The sequence below is a fragment of the Microcaecilia unicolor genome, chromosome 1, assembly GCF_901765095.1.
Source record: "Microcaecilia unicolor chromosome 1, aMicUni1.1, whole genome shotgun sequence".
NCBI lineage: Eukaryota > Metazoa > Chordata > Amphibia > Gymnophiona > Siphonopidae > Microcaecilia > Microcaecilia unicolor.
In genome coordinates this window covers 167,198,454-167,211,208 of record NC_044031.1, presented here as the reverse complement: position 1 = coordinate 167,211,208, position 12,755 = coordinate 167,198,454, and the positions used below count along the sequence as shown (strand labels likewise).

Sequence of the window (12,755 nt, the reverse complement as noted above, 5' to 3'; positions counted from 1 at the left end):
TTCCTCTGATCCCATCCCCACCAACTTACTAAACACCATCTCTTCTACTGTCACCCCCCCCCCCCATCTGTCATATCCTCAACCTCTCTCTCTCTCCACTGCAACTGTCCCTGACACCTTCAAGCATGCTGTAGTCACACCACTTCTCAAAAAACCATCACTAGACCATATCTGTCCTTCCAACTACCGCCCCATCTCTCTCCTACCCTTCCTCTCCAAGATACTTGAACGCGCCGTTCACAGCTGTTGCCTTGATTTTTTCTCCTCTCATGCCATCCTTGATCCGCTTCAATCCGGCTTTCGCTCTCTAGACGACAGAAACGGCACTATCTAAAGTCTGTAATGACCTGTTCCTTGCCAAATCCAAAGGTCATTACTCCATCCTCATCCTCCTCGACCTATCTGCCGCTTTTGACACTGTCAATCACAACTTACTTCTTGCCACACTGTCCTCATTTGGATTCCAGGGCTCTGTCCTCTCCTGGTTCTCCTCTTATCTCTCCCACCGCACCTTCAGTGTACATTCTCAAGGATCTTCCTCCACCCCCATCCCGCTCTCTGTTGGAGTTCCTCAGGGATCTGTCCTTGGACCCCTTCTTTTTTCAATCTACACCTCTTCCCTGGGTTCGCTGATCTCATCCCATGGTTTCCAATATCATCTTTATGCTGACGACACCCAGCTTTACCTCTCCACACCGGACATCACTGCGGAAACCCAGGCCAAAGTATCGGCCTGCCTATCTGACTGCTGCCTGGATGTCCAACCACCACCTGAAACTGAACATGGCTAAGACCGAGCTTATTGTCTTTCCACCCAAACCCACTTCTCCTCTCCCTCCTCTCTCTATCTCTGTTGATAACACCCTCATCCTCCCCGTCTCATCTGCCCGCAACCTCGGAGTCATCTTCGACTCCTCCCTCTCCTCTGTGCATATCCAGCAGATAGCCAAGACCTGTCGCTTCTTTCTCTATAACATCAGCAAAATTCGCCCTTTCCTCTCTGAGCATACTCGTAACCTCCGCTCACAGGACAAATCCCTCCTCTCAGTACCCTTCTCCACCACCGCCAACTCCAGACTCCGCCCTTTCTGCCTCGCCTCACCCTATGCGTGGAATAAACTCCCAGAGCCCATACGCCAAGCCCCCTCGCTGCCCATCTTCAAATCCTTACTCAAAGCCCACCTCTTCAATGTCGCCTTCAGCACATACCCATTATACCTCCATTCAGGATATCTAGACTGCCCCAACTTTACATTTCATCCTTTAGATTGTAAGCTCCTTTGAGCAGGGATTATCCTTCTTTGTTAAACTGGACAGCGCTGCATAACCCTAGTAGCGCTTTAGAAATGTTAAGTAGTATAGTAGTAGTAGTAGTAGTAGTAGCAGTATCATCTGAAAGAGAAAATTGTGCTCTACAACACTGATATGTTTTTGTTTTGCAGGAGTACGGCCTCACACACGTTTGCATTATGTTTTGCCAGGGAGGGGGGGAGAGAGTGAGCGAGCGGCATGGAAGGAAAGAGAAGAGCATGGAAGTTTGCGGCTCCTCCAGGCTGCCATAGCAGCAGCCGGGAGAAGAGAAGATAGTGGTGAGTTAGTCCAAGGAAGTTTGGGTAGGAGCAGCTCGTCTGCCCCCCCCCCCCCCCGAAACTACGCCCATGCCAGAAGGGATAAGCACATAAGTGTTGCCATATGGAATAGACCAAAGGTCAATCAAGCCCAGCATCCTGTTTTCAATAGTAGACAATCCAGGTTACAAGTACCTGGCACGATCCCAAAACAGTGCAATACATTTTATGCTGCTTATCCTAGAAATAAGCAGTGGATTTTCCCCAAGTCCATCTTAATAATGGTTTATGGACTTTTCTTTTAGGATGCTGTCCAAACCTTTTTTAAATCCCGCTAAGCTAACTGCTTTTACCACATTCTCTGGCAACGAATTCCACAGTTTAATTACACGTTGACTGAAGGTAAAATTATGTATCATACCTGATAATTTTCTTTCCATTAATCATAGCTGATCAATCCATAGACTGGTGGGTTGTGTTCATCTACCAGCAGGTGGAGATAGAGAGCAAACTTTTGCCTCCCTATATGTGGTCATGTGCTGCCGGAAACTCCTCAGTATGTCGATATCAAAGCTCCAGCCGCAGGACTCAGCACTTAGAGAATTACACCCACAAAGGGACACTCTGCCCAGCTCACCACCGCCGAAACGGGGGAGGGGAATCCGTCCAGCTCATCCCCGCGGAGCGGGGGAGGGACACCACCCCGCCGATGCGGGGGGATCTGGCTTATCCTGCAACCGCAACCGCGGGAGGAACTGACTGACCCTAACACCGCCGAAGCGGGAGGGGTACAAAGCTGCCCTACAGCCGCACGAAGCGGGAGGGAGTGCCGGCAGAATTTAAGTCTCAATCCAGCCCCGTAAAACGGAGGGGAGAGGAATGCAGCAGCTCACTGTAACACAAACTCGTCTCAACTCTTGAAGAATCCAAGTGGAAAAAAAACTTGAACACGAAGTCCTCCTGAAGTAACTGAAGACTAAACTTGAACCTAAAATTCAACCAGAATATAAACAGTACAGATATCTGGGAGGGGCTATGGATTGATCAGCTATGATTAATGGAAAGAAAATTATCAGGTATGATACATAATTTTACCTTCCATATCATCATGCTGATCAATCCATAGACTGGTGGGATGTACCGAAGCAGTACTCACCCAGGGCGGGACATTGAAATCCCTGACCTCAACACTGAAGCTCCAAACCGGGCCTCCGCCCGAGCAGCCACAGTCAAGCGGTAATGCTTGGAGAATGTATGGGCCAATGCCCAAGTTGCCGCCTTGCATATCTCTGCCAAGGAGACGGACCCGGCCTCTGCCATCGAGGCCGCCTGAGCTCTAGTGGAGTGAGCCTTCAGCTGGATAGGCGGCACCTTCCCCGCGGCCACATAAGCCGCTGCAATGGCTTCCTTGACCCATCTTGCCACTGTAGGCTTAGCAGCCTGCAGACCCTTACGAGGACCTGCAAACAGGACAAACAGATGATCCGATTTCCGGAAATCATTGGTCACTTCCAAGTATCTGATGATAACTCGTCTCACATCCAGATATTTGAGAGCAGAGAATTCCTCTGGGTAGTCCTCCCTACGAAAGGAAGGGAGACAGAGCTGCTGATTCACATGGAAGCGAGAAACAATCTTGGGCAGGAAGGAAGGTACTGTGCGAATAGACACTCCTGCCTCAGTGAACTGCAGAAAAGGCTCTCGACATGAGAGTGCCTGGAGCTCGGAAACTCTTCTGGCTGAAGTGATAGCCACCAAAAAGACTGCTTTCAACGTCAGGTCTTTCAGAGATGCCCTCGACAAGGGTTCAAAAGGCGGCTTCTGCAAGGCTCTTAGTACCAGGTTGAGATTCCACGCAGGCACCACTGAGTGCAGAGGAGGGCGCAGGTGATTAACTCCCTTGAGAAAGCGCACCACATCTGGCTGCGAAGCCAAGGAAGCACCCTTCAGGCGGCCCCTGAAGCAAGCCAGAGCCGCTACCTGGACTTTAAGGGAACTGAGCGACAGGCCTTTCTCCAGACCTTCTTGCAGGAACGCCAACACTGAAGAAATTGGAGCAGTGAAGGGAGAAAGTGAGCCCGCTTCACACCACGCTGCAAAGGTACGCCAAACCCTGGCGTAAGCCGTAGAAGTACAGCGCTTCCTCGCTCTCAGCATAGTGGCGATGACCTTGTCTGAGAAGCCCTTCTTTCTCAGACGCTGCCGCTCAATAGCCAGGCCGTAAGACCAAAGGGGGAGGGATCCTCCATCACCACGGGACCCTGATGTAACAGGCCCTGCTCCACTGGCAGCCGCAGAGGATCGTCGACTGAGAGCCTGATCAAGTCCGCATACCAGAGACGTCTGGGCCAATCCGGACCCACTAGGATTATCCGGCCTGGATGCTTTGCCACCCGGTCTAGCACCCTGCCCAACATGGGCCAGGGCGGGACACAAAGAGAAGCTCTTGTGTCGGCCACTGTTGGAGAAGAGCATCTACTCCCAGGGATCGAGGGTCCCGTCCTCTGCTGAAAAAGCGCGGCACTTGGCAATTGGCCGATGACGCCATCAGATCTAGGCTCGGCTGGCCCCAGCGCTTCGTGATGTCCAAGAATGCCTGAACAGATAGCTGCCACTCTCCGGGCTCCAAGGTATGGCGACTGAGAAAGTCCGCCTTGACATTCATGACTCCGGCAATGTGGGCCGCTGACAGCTGTTCCAGGTTCGCTTCCGCCCACTGGCATAGATTCATGGCCTCCTTGGCTAGAGGGGCGCTCTTGGTACCTCCCTGGCGGTTGACATAGGCCACAGCCGTGGCATTGTCCGACAGGACCCGTACTGGCTTCAACGCCAGTACCGGGATGAACTCCAAAAGCGCCAACCGAATGGCTCTGAGTTCCAGGAGGTTGATAGACCACTTTGCCTCTGCAGGAGACCAGAGCCCCTGCGCTGTCCTTCCCAAGCAGTGGGCTCCCCAGCCCGACAAAGAGGCGTCCGTCGTGACGACAATCCACTCCGGGGTCACCAGAGGCATTCCTGCAGACAACTTGTCTGTCTGCGTCCACCAGCTCAGCGCCTTGCGCACTGCTGGGTCCAAGGGAAGGAGCACAGCATAATCCTCCAACATCGGAGTCCAGCGCTGCAGCAGAGAGTGTTGTAGTGGTCTCATATGAGCCCTGGCCCAGGGCACTACTTCCATCGTGGCCGTCATAGAGCCCAACAGCTGCACATAGTCCCAAGCCCGAAGAGGAGAAGCTAGTAGGAACTGGTCCACCTGAGCCTGAAGCTTGACAATCCGATTGTCTGGCAGGAACACTCTGCCCACTTGGGTGTTGAATCGAACTCCCAGATACTCCAGGGACTGAGTTGGGCGCAGCTGGCTTTTCTCCCAGTTGATGATCCACCCCAGGGAGCTCAAAAGAGCAACCACCTGGTTCACAGCTTTGCCGCACTCTGCATAAGAGGGGGCTCGGATCAACCAGTCGTCCAGATAAGGATGGACTTGTAGTCCTTCCTTCCTCAGGAAGGCCGCGATGACCACCATTACTTTGGAGAAGGTCCACGGAGCAGTAGCCAACCCGAACGGGAGGGTTCTGAACTGGAAGTGTCGGCCCAGGACTGCAAAACGCAGAAAGCGTTGATGAGGAGGCCAGATGGGGATATGCAAGTACGCTTCCTTGATGTCCAAGGAGGCCAGGTACTCCCCTGCCTTCACTGCCGCTATAACAGAGCGGAGAGTCTCCATGCGAAAGTGCCGAACTTTCAAGGCCCGATTGACCCCTTTGAGGTCGAGGATAGGCCGTACAGAACCTCCTTTCTTTGGTACCACAAAGTAAATGGAGTAACGCCCCTTGCCAAGCTGATTTTCTGGCACCAGAACGACCGCACCCAGGCGGATCAGATTGTCCAAGGTCTGCTGCACTGCCACAGCTTTGACCGGAGACTTGCAGGGAGAGAGTACAAACCCGTCTCTTAAGGGTCGGCAGAACTCTAGCTTGTAGCCGTCTCTGATGACTTCCAGCACCCAAGCGTCTGAAGTTATTGTGGTCCACTCGCCCAGAAACGAGGACAGCCGTCCTCCAATCTGCACTGGGGCGTGGACCAAGGCCCCGTCATTGGGTACGAGACCCTGGGGGAGGACCGGAGGGAGCACCTCCGGGACAGCGGTCTCTGCGAAAGGAATGCTGCTTGGGGGAGAAGTTCCTCTTGAAGGAAGAGGGGGCAGAGGAGCCCGACCTGCCCGGGCGGTACCGACGGGCTTCCTGAAACCGTCCTCTGGAGGTACCGGAGCGAGTACTAGCCCGAGCCCTGACCTCTGGTAACTTCTTGCCCTTAGACGTGCCGAGATCGGTCACGATTTTGTCCAGCTCGACCCCAAAGAGCAGTTTGCCTTTAAAAGGCAATCTAGCCAGGCGGGATTTAGAGGCGTGGTCAGCAGACCAATGCTTCAGCCAAAGCCACCGCCGCGCAGAGATTGTCTGAGCCATGCCTTTAGCTGAGGCCCTCAAGACATCATACAGCAAGTCTGCCAAATAGGCTAAGCCCGATTCCAGGGCCGGCCAATCAGCCCTCAAGGAATGATCCGAGGGGGAAGCCCGCTGCACCATAGTCAGGCACGCCCTGGCCACATAGGAGCCGCAAACTGAGGCCTGCAAACTTAAAGCAGCCGCCTCAAAGGACGACCTTAAGGCTGCCTCCAATCTTCTGTCTTGGGCGTCCTTTAGGGCCGTGCCACCTTCCACCGGCAACGCCGTTTTCTTAGTCACCGCAGTGATTAAAGAATCCACGGTAGGCCACAGATAGGCCTCACGTTCACTTTCAGGCAAAGGATAGAGGCGGGACATAGCCCTAGCCACTTTAAGGCTCGCTTCCGGGACATCCCATTGAGCCGAAATTAAGGTGTGCATGGCATCATGCACGTGGAAGGTTCTAGGCGGGCGCTTCGTCCCCAGCATAATGGCAGAGCCAACAGGGGCTGAGGGAGAGACGTCCTCCGGAGAGGAAATCTTCAAAATGCCCATGGCCTGCACTAACAGGTTGGGCAAATCCTCTGAGCTAAAGAGCCGCGCTGCAGAGGGGTCATCCGCTCCATCCGAGCGGGGATCCGTCTCCTCCAAGGAATCCGCAAAGGACCGTTGGGAGAACTCAGATACGCTGCCCTCATCTACATCGGAGGAGACAAAGTCCTCCAAGGCCTGGGAATCAACCCGAGGGCGTTTACCTCCGGGGGCCTCAACCTCTTTACCAGACGAGGGAGCAGGGGCAGCGTTTTGCATAAGGAAGGCCTGATGCAGCAGCAAAACAAACTCGGGGGAGAAACCCCCCCAGACTGTGCACTTCCGCAGCCTGGGCTACCGCCCTAGACGCACCCTCAACCGGCGCTCGCAAGAGCGGGGGAGAGACATGCTGCGCATCCAAGATGGCGTCCGGCACGACACTCCGCGAAGGAGCCGCGCGGGAAGAACGGCGCTTAACTTTAGCCGCTTTTGTGCCGTCGCGCAAATTAAGGGCGTTCATGGCATTAATGTCTCCTACCTCAAGGGCGGCCCAAGAATAAGCCGTCCGAGCCGCGTGGCCGGCCAAGATGGCGGAGGCGAGCAGCGGGGGATGGGCGTTTATGGCGGGAAAAACCGCCACACCGGAGGAAGGACCGGGACACTCATCGGTCACGAAACTGTCACCCAACAAGAGCGAATCAGACTTTAAGACCCCCGCATCCCCTCTAGAAGCGCCCAAGCGATCCGGGGAGCGACTCTTTGCGCCCTCGCCCTCCGACGCCATAGGCCACGTGGAGATCAATCGGGGAACCCCCTGCCCGCTATAAAAAGGTAAAAATTACCTGCTTTCCGCTCCGAGCTGTAACGACCTGGTGTCCCAGTGAGTAGCTGCAATAAGCGTTTAAATAAACGTCGAAATAAACGCCTTTAAGGACGTTCAAAAATTTTTTATTTTTTTTTTTTAACGGAGCCAGTGGGAGGGGGGAGAAAAGGAGGGACCTGGCGCCACCAGGTTTGCACTTGCTCAAGAACAGCCCTCAACCCCAGGCACTCAACAAAACCTAAAAATTAGGCTTGGAGGCCTAGCCAGAGCTGCTGCTGTGTGTGACCACCACCTGCTGAGATAGAGAACATACTGAGGAGTTTCCGGCAGCACATGACCACATATAGGGAGGCAAAAGTTTGCTCTCTATCTCCACCTGCTGGTAGATGGACACAACCCACCAGTCTATGGATTGATCAGCATGACGATATGGAAGAAATATTTTCTCCGATTTGTTTTAAATGTACTACTTTGTAGCTTCATTGCATGCCTCCTAATCCTAGTATTTTTGGAAAGAGTAAACAAGCGATTCACATCTAACTGTTCCACTCCACTCATTTTATAGACCTCTATCATATCTCCCCTCAGCCGTCTTTTCTCCAAGCTGAACAGCCCTAGCCGCTTTAGCCTTTCATCATAGGGAAGTCATCCCATCCCCTTTATGATTTCCGTCACCCTTCTCTGTACCTTTTCTAATTCCACTATAACTTTTTTGAAATGTGGTAGCTTCACTGCATGCCCCCTAGTCCTAGTATTTTTGGAAAGATTAAACAAGCGATTCACATCTAACTGTTCCACTCCACTCATTATTTTATAGACTTCCAACATATCTCTCCTCAGCTGTATTTTCTCCAAACTGAAGAGCTCTAGCTGCTTTAGCCTTTCCTCATAGGGAAGTTGTCCCATCTCCTTTACCATTTTCGTCGTCCTTCTCTGTACCTTTTCTAATTTTACTATATCCTTTTTGAGATACAGTGACCAGATCTTCCATTTCCACCAGTCCCTGCTGCAGAAACCTAGAAGAAGCCGCCACTAGCAGGCGAACTAGGTCCATGTACCGCAGCCAGCAGGGCAATCCAGAGCAACCAGAAAAACTATATGACGATGGCACACAACTCTGCGAAAGAGCCGGCCTATCAGAGGCCATGGAGAGAAGTCATATAGGAGCTCCTCCACCAGCCATTGCTGCAACAGGAAATCTATCCCCTGCGAGGCCATCTCCCTCCAGTGGCTGAATAATCTCTGGCTTGGCATTGGAGCTCGTGGCCATCAAGTTGAGCACCAGTATCCCCAATGGTCCTGAATGAGCTGGTAAGCCTCTGGTCCCAGCTCCCACTCCCCTGGATCCAACTGGGAGTGACTGAGGAAGTCTGCCTAGACATAGTCCATGCCCACTATATGTACTGCTGACAGGGCCTGTAGGTGCACCTCTGCCCAGTGGCAGAGACTTGCAGCTTCTAACTCACTGCTTGGATCCAGGTACCGCCTTGTTTATGTAAACCACCACTGAGGCATTGTCCATTATTTTGTTTTTTTAAAGCACAAGCCTCTGGGAAGAAAAAGAAAACAAACAAAAAGCTCAAAAAGCTTTATTCCCCAATAAAGGGACTAAAGCTAAATTTAATTTTTCAATCAAAGCCTGGGAGCTGCAGGGGAAGTCTGAGGAGCAGCACACATTCAGGGTGCAAGGGCAACGAGGGGCAGGGGGGATAGGGACCCATGGGACCAAAACAATTGCGTTGCCCAGTGACTGCTGAAAAGCATGACTGAGGGCAGCGGAGCAAAGCTCTGCATTTGACCAGGCCTGGTCCAGAAACCGGGAGGCCTGGTCCAGAAACCGGGTAACCTGGGAGCGGCCGTTAGGCTCAACCTCGAGGTGGCCTCAGCCAGCAGAGCAGGCAGCTTAGGCCAGGGACCAGAAGCACCAGCATGAACAGCCTACCATCTGCTACACGTAGAAAAAAATACTGGAACTTAACCAGAGCACCAGCACCCTATACTGGTGAGTTCACTGAAAGAGTCTAGCTTTTTCTCTACCTCCATCTGCTGATAGGAGGGGATAACACCCACATGTTGAGATGGTGCAATTTTGGGTGACAAAGAAGAGTAATATAATTCAAAAGACCATAGGTTAAGCACAGAAGATTTTTTAAATTACAAAGCACTAAAGGAAAAGCCAGAGATCAACTGAGACCTATCACACTGCACCAGGAATTAAAACTGGACAGACTTGAATGGCTCTTATATCTGGTCTGTCTGTGTAAACCAGTTTGTAAAACATAGCTACTCTAAAGTGAACACAGCTTGGTTAATTTATTAACTGATCTTAAGAGTTCTGAATCATTACCTAGGTAACAAACATTCCCAGGAAAGAAAATAGATCCTTACTAACCTTAGGGTAGTCCATTCTGCAAATACCTTAATTTTTTGCTCAGTACTTGTAAAAGCTTTCAGTCCTTTTCTATTCCAGTGGCCAGTAAAAAATGAGCCTATTTCTGACCGTCCTCATATCTTTTGTTTCATGAAGTGAATTTCAGATTAACCCTAGATGCTGAGGTGGGGGGGGGGGGGGGGGAGGGACAAGTTAATAAATAACTGAAAATTTTAAATAACTGCCTATTCATAGAAGCACAAAATATGGTAAAACATATCAAAACCCAATGGTGAAATAATCAAATAATTAAAAAAATAAACCTTGATAATCAGGTGCAGAGAACCATGGGGGTGAGGTCTTGCACAGATGGCAACAGCCTCTAGCAGCTCTACTAAAGTATTGTGACCTGTTTATATCCTGCATTTTCAGAAGGGAGAGTTCTCCTGATTAGTGAGGTGATGGTGGAATGAGATCTCAGCCCCACTAATATTTGTCTTTGGCTTCTCCAGCCATCCAGCCACTGTGGCTACAAAATAAGACAGAAGAATTAGAGTATATAGCAATAAATGAAGAGGTAGATATAATAGGTAACTCAGAGGTGGAAGGAGAACTCTGTTACCAATTATTACTACTACTATATCATAGGAAACAACTTTTCAAAATGATTGGGGGTGCTGAATTTTTTTTTTTTTGAATGGGAGGCGGTCCCGCCTGAAGAATGAAGCAAGTACACCGCCAATAAGATCTAGACGGACCTTGGTTCTCCTGACGACGCGCGAGGTCGCGAAACACCATGTGTGTTGAGAACAAAGTGGAATATTGAACTAAAATATTAGTATTTGGAGCGAATGGATTGCTTTTTAAAAGCCGGGTGAAGGATACCGGCAAGGACTTGGAGTTTTATTTGTTCACTTTTCACGTAATATCGGAGCGAAGATGGAACACTAAGTGGTCACAAGGAGATCATACCGCACTATCCCTGCCTGCCTGCAGCTAAGTACTCTTAAAACCATTTCAATGTTATCATTTAACTTATTAATATAGGAGGTGAGGGAGGGAACAAGTGTGATGATGTTTATTGAAACATATTACATCTCCAGATGACTCGCCCGAGTAATATGCACTTCACTGAGCACTTGTATATTATTTAAACACAAAGTTTGTTGGATCACAGCAGAAAAAAATTATAAAAATTAATGAGAAATATCCAACGGTTTCTGTGTGTGTGATATGATTATAGGCTTTGAAACCAGGACATAAAGTTACCCCAGTGGAAAGTGAAGTGATTATATACAGTCACAAATGCTTTGAATGTCCATGCACTACACGATTAGAGCAGGCACACCTACTCTCCACTCCCAAACACATCTGCATTAGAAAATAAATGTATTATTTTCCAGCGCAGGAGTAGCAAGTGCTTAGAACACTACTGCTGGACGCCTTGGCGTGTCCCACAGTAGTGCCATTTTACTGCATGGTAGGCCCACACTACGCCTACCATGCCTTAGTAAAAAAAAAAAAAAAAAAAAAAGACACCTAAGTGAAATGGAGATACAATGGTTGGATTAGTAGAATGTCTATATTTTCAATAAAGTATATAGACATTCATTAGCTAACTGAAAATTCAAGATTAGAAATCAACCACCACTAAACACTATATGCAATTTTGTGAATCAAATAAGCTTGTTCAACCCATAACATCCTTCATGCCTCCTACAACAATAGTCAAGTACAGTTTGATATCCGACTACTTAAAATCAATTAGATCTTTACAAACAGCAAAATAAAAACAAATTGGACTGCACACTTATAAAAGGCACATTTTCACTTCCTTCATTTGTGTAAACACATACACAAATGCAGTGGAGAAGTAGCCTAGTGGTTAGAGCACCAGTCTTGCAATCCAGAGGTGGCCTGTGGCCGGTTCAAATCTCACTGCAGCTCCTTGTGATCTTGGGCAAGTAACTTAACCATCTATTGCCTCAGGTACAAACTTAGATTGTGAGCCCTCCAGGGACAGAGAAATATCCAGTGTACCTGAAGTAAATCACCTTGAGCTACTACTGAAAAATGTGTGAGCAAAATCTAAATAAATAAATACACATCTGCTCGGGTACCAAATGTGGAAAGATACTATAAGGTGTGTGACTGTATGATCTTGTATGTATCTTTGTATTTATGGTAGGCAGAATTTACTTATGTACTTATGCTGTCTTCCCAAGAAGCGCTACTGCTCGAGCGAAACACGCCTAATTAAAAGGTAAGATAACTATTGACTTTTGCCCCACCACACAACTTACTAAAGAAATGCATCGGTTAGAAACCATCCATTAGACAATGGCAGTGGATCATTTCACAAATACTGTATTTACTTTTACAATATCTTTCAGACCACCAGCAGGAAAGAGAGTTAGAGCCTCACCACGAACTATGCCAAAACAAAGCAATAAGTTATTATTCTGCCTGGACCGAGACAAAAGCGAAAGAACATGAAAGTGTACCACCCAACACACACACACAAAAAAAGAGAGAAGTTCAATAAGCCATTTTTTATTCCCCTTGCACCAACCAAAAGGAAACCATCATGTTTTGCTCGCACTCACCTTCCTCCCTTAAGGCACACACTACTTAAGCTTAGTGTTAGAGACAGCTTTGCATTGCACCCAGCGCCTGTAAGAACTGCAACACTAAGCAGCCCCTCCTCGCGCGCCGCAAAGCACGAGACCTGCTTTTTTTTTTTTTTTTTTTTTTCCGGCACTCTCGAACTGGAGGGGGGTGGAGCTAGCGATTGCTGGCAGGAGAGCCTGATGGGCGGAGGCAGGGACGTATATTAAACCTCCTTGGGTTGGGGCGGGGGACTTCCCGTGGATTGTCAAACCTTCTTAGGAGCTGCAATGTGTGCTGAAAGTACATGCAGCTCCCAAGGAGGTTTAATAAGACCTCCGTGCTCCTTACGAACCATCCTGTATTTAATTACGCACGCGTGTGGAGTTTCCTTTGACATCAGTCATAGG

The 12,755-nt window shown here is 49.5% G+C and overlaps 1 protein-coding gene across 1 annotated transcript in view; it reads right to left on the bottom strand.

Annotated features, from left to right (window-relative positions):
- SNX10 (sorting nexin 10) overlaps positions 1–12,434 on the bottom strand; it is a 179,723-nt gene extending 167,289 nt beyond the window's left edge. Inside the window, exon 1 of the mRNA XM_030202272.1 lies at positions 12,345–12,434. The gene's annotated coding sequence lies outside the window, so the exon portion shown is untranslated. The remainder of the gene's footprint in view (positions 1–12,344) is intronic.
- Between the last annotated feature and the right edge of the window lie 321 nt (positions 12,435–12,755).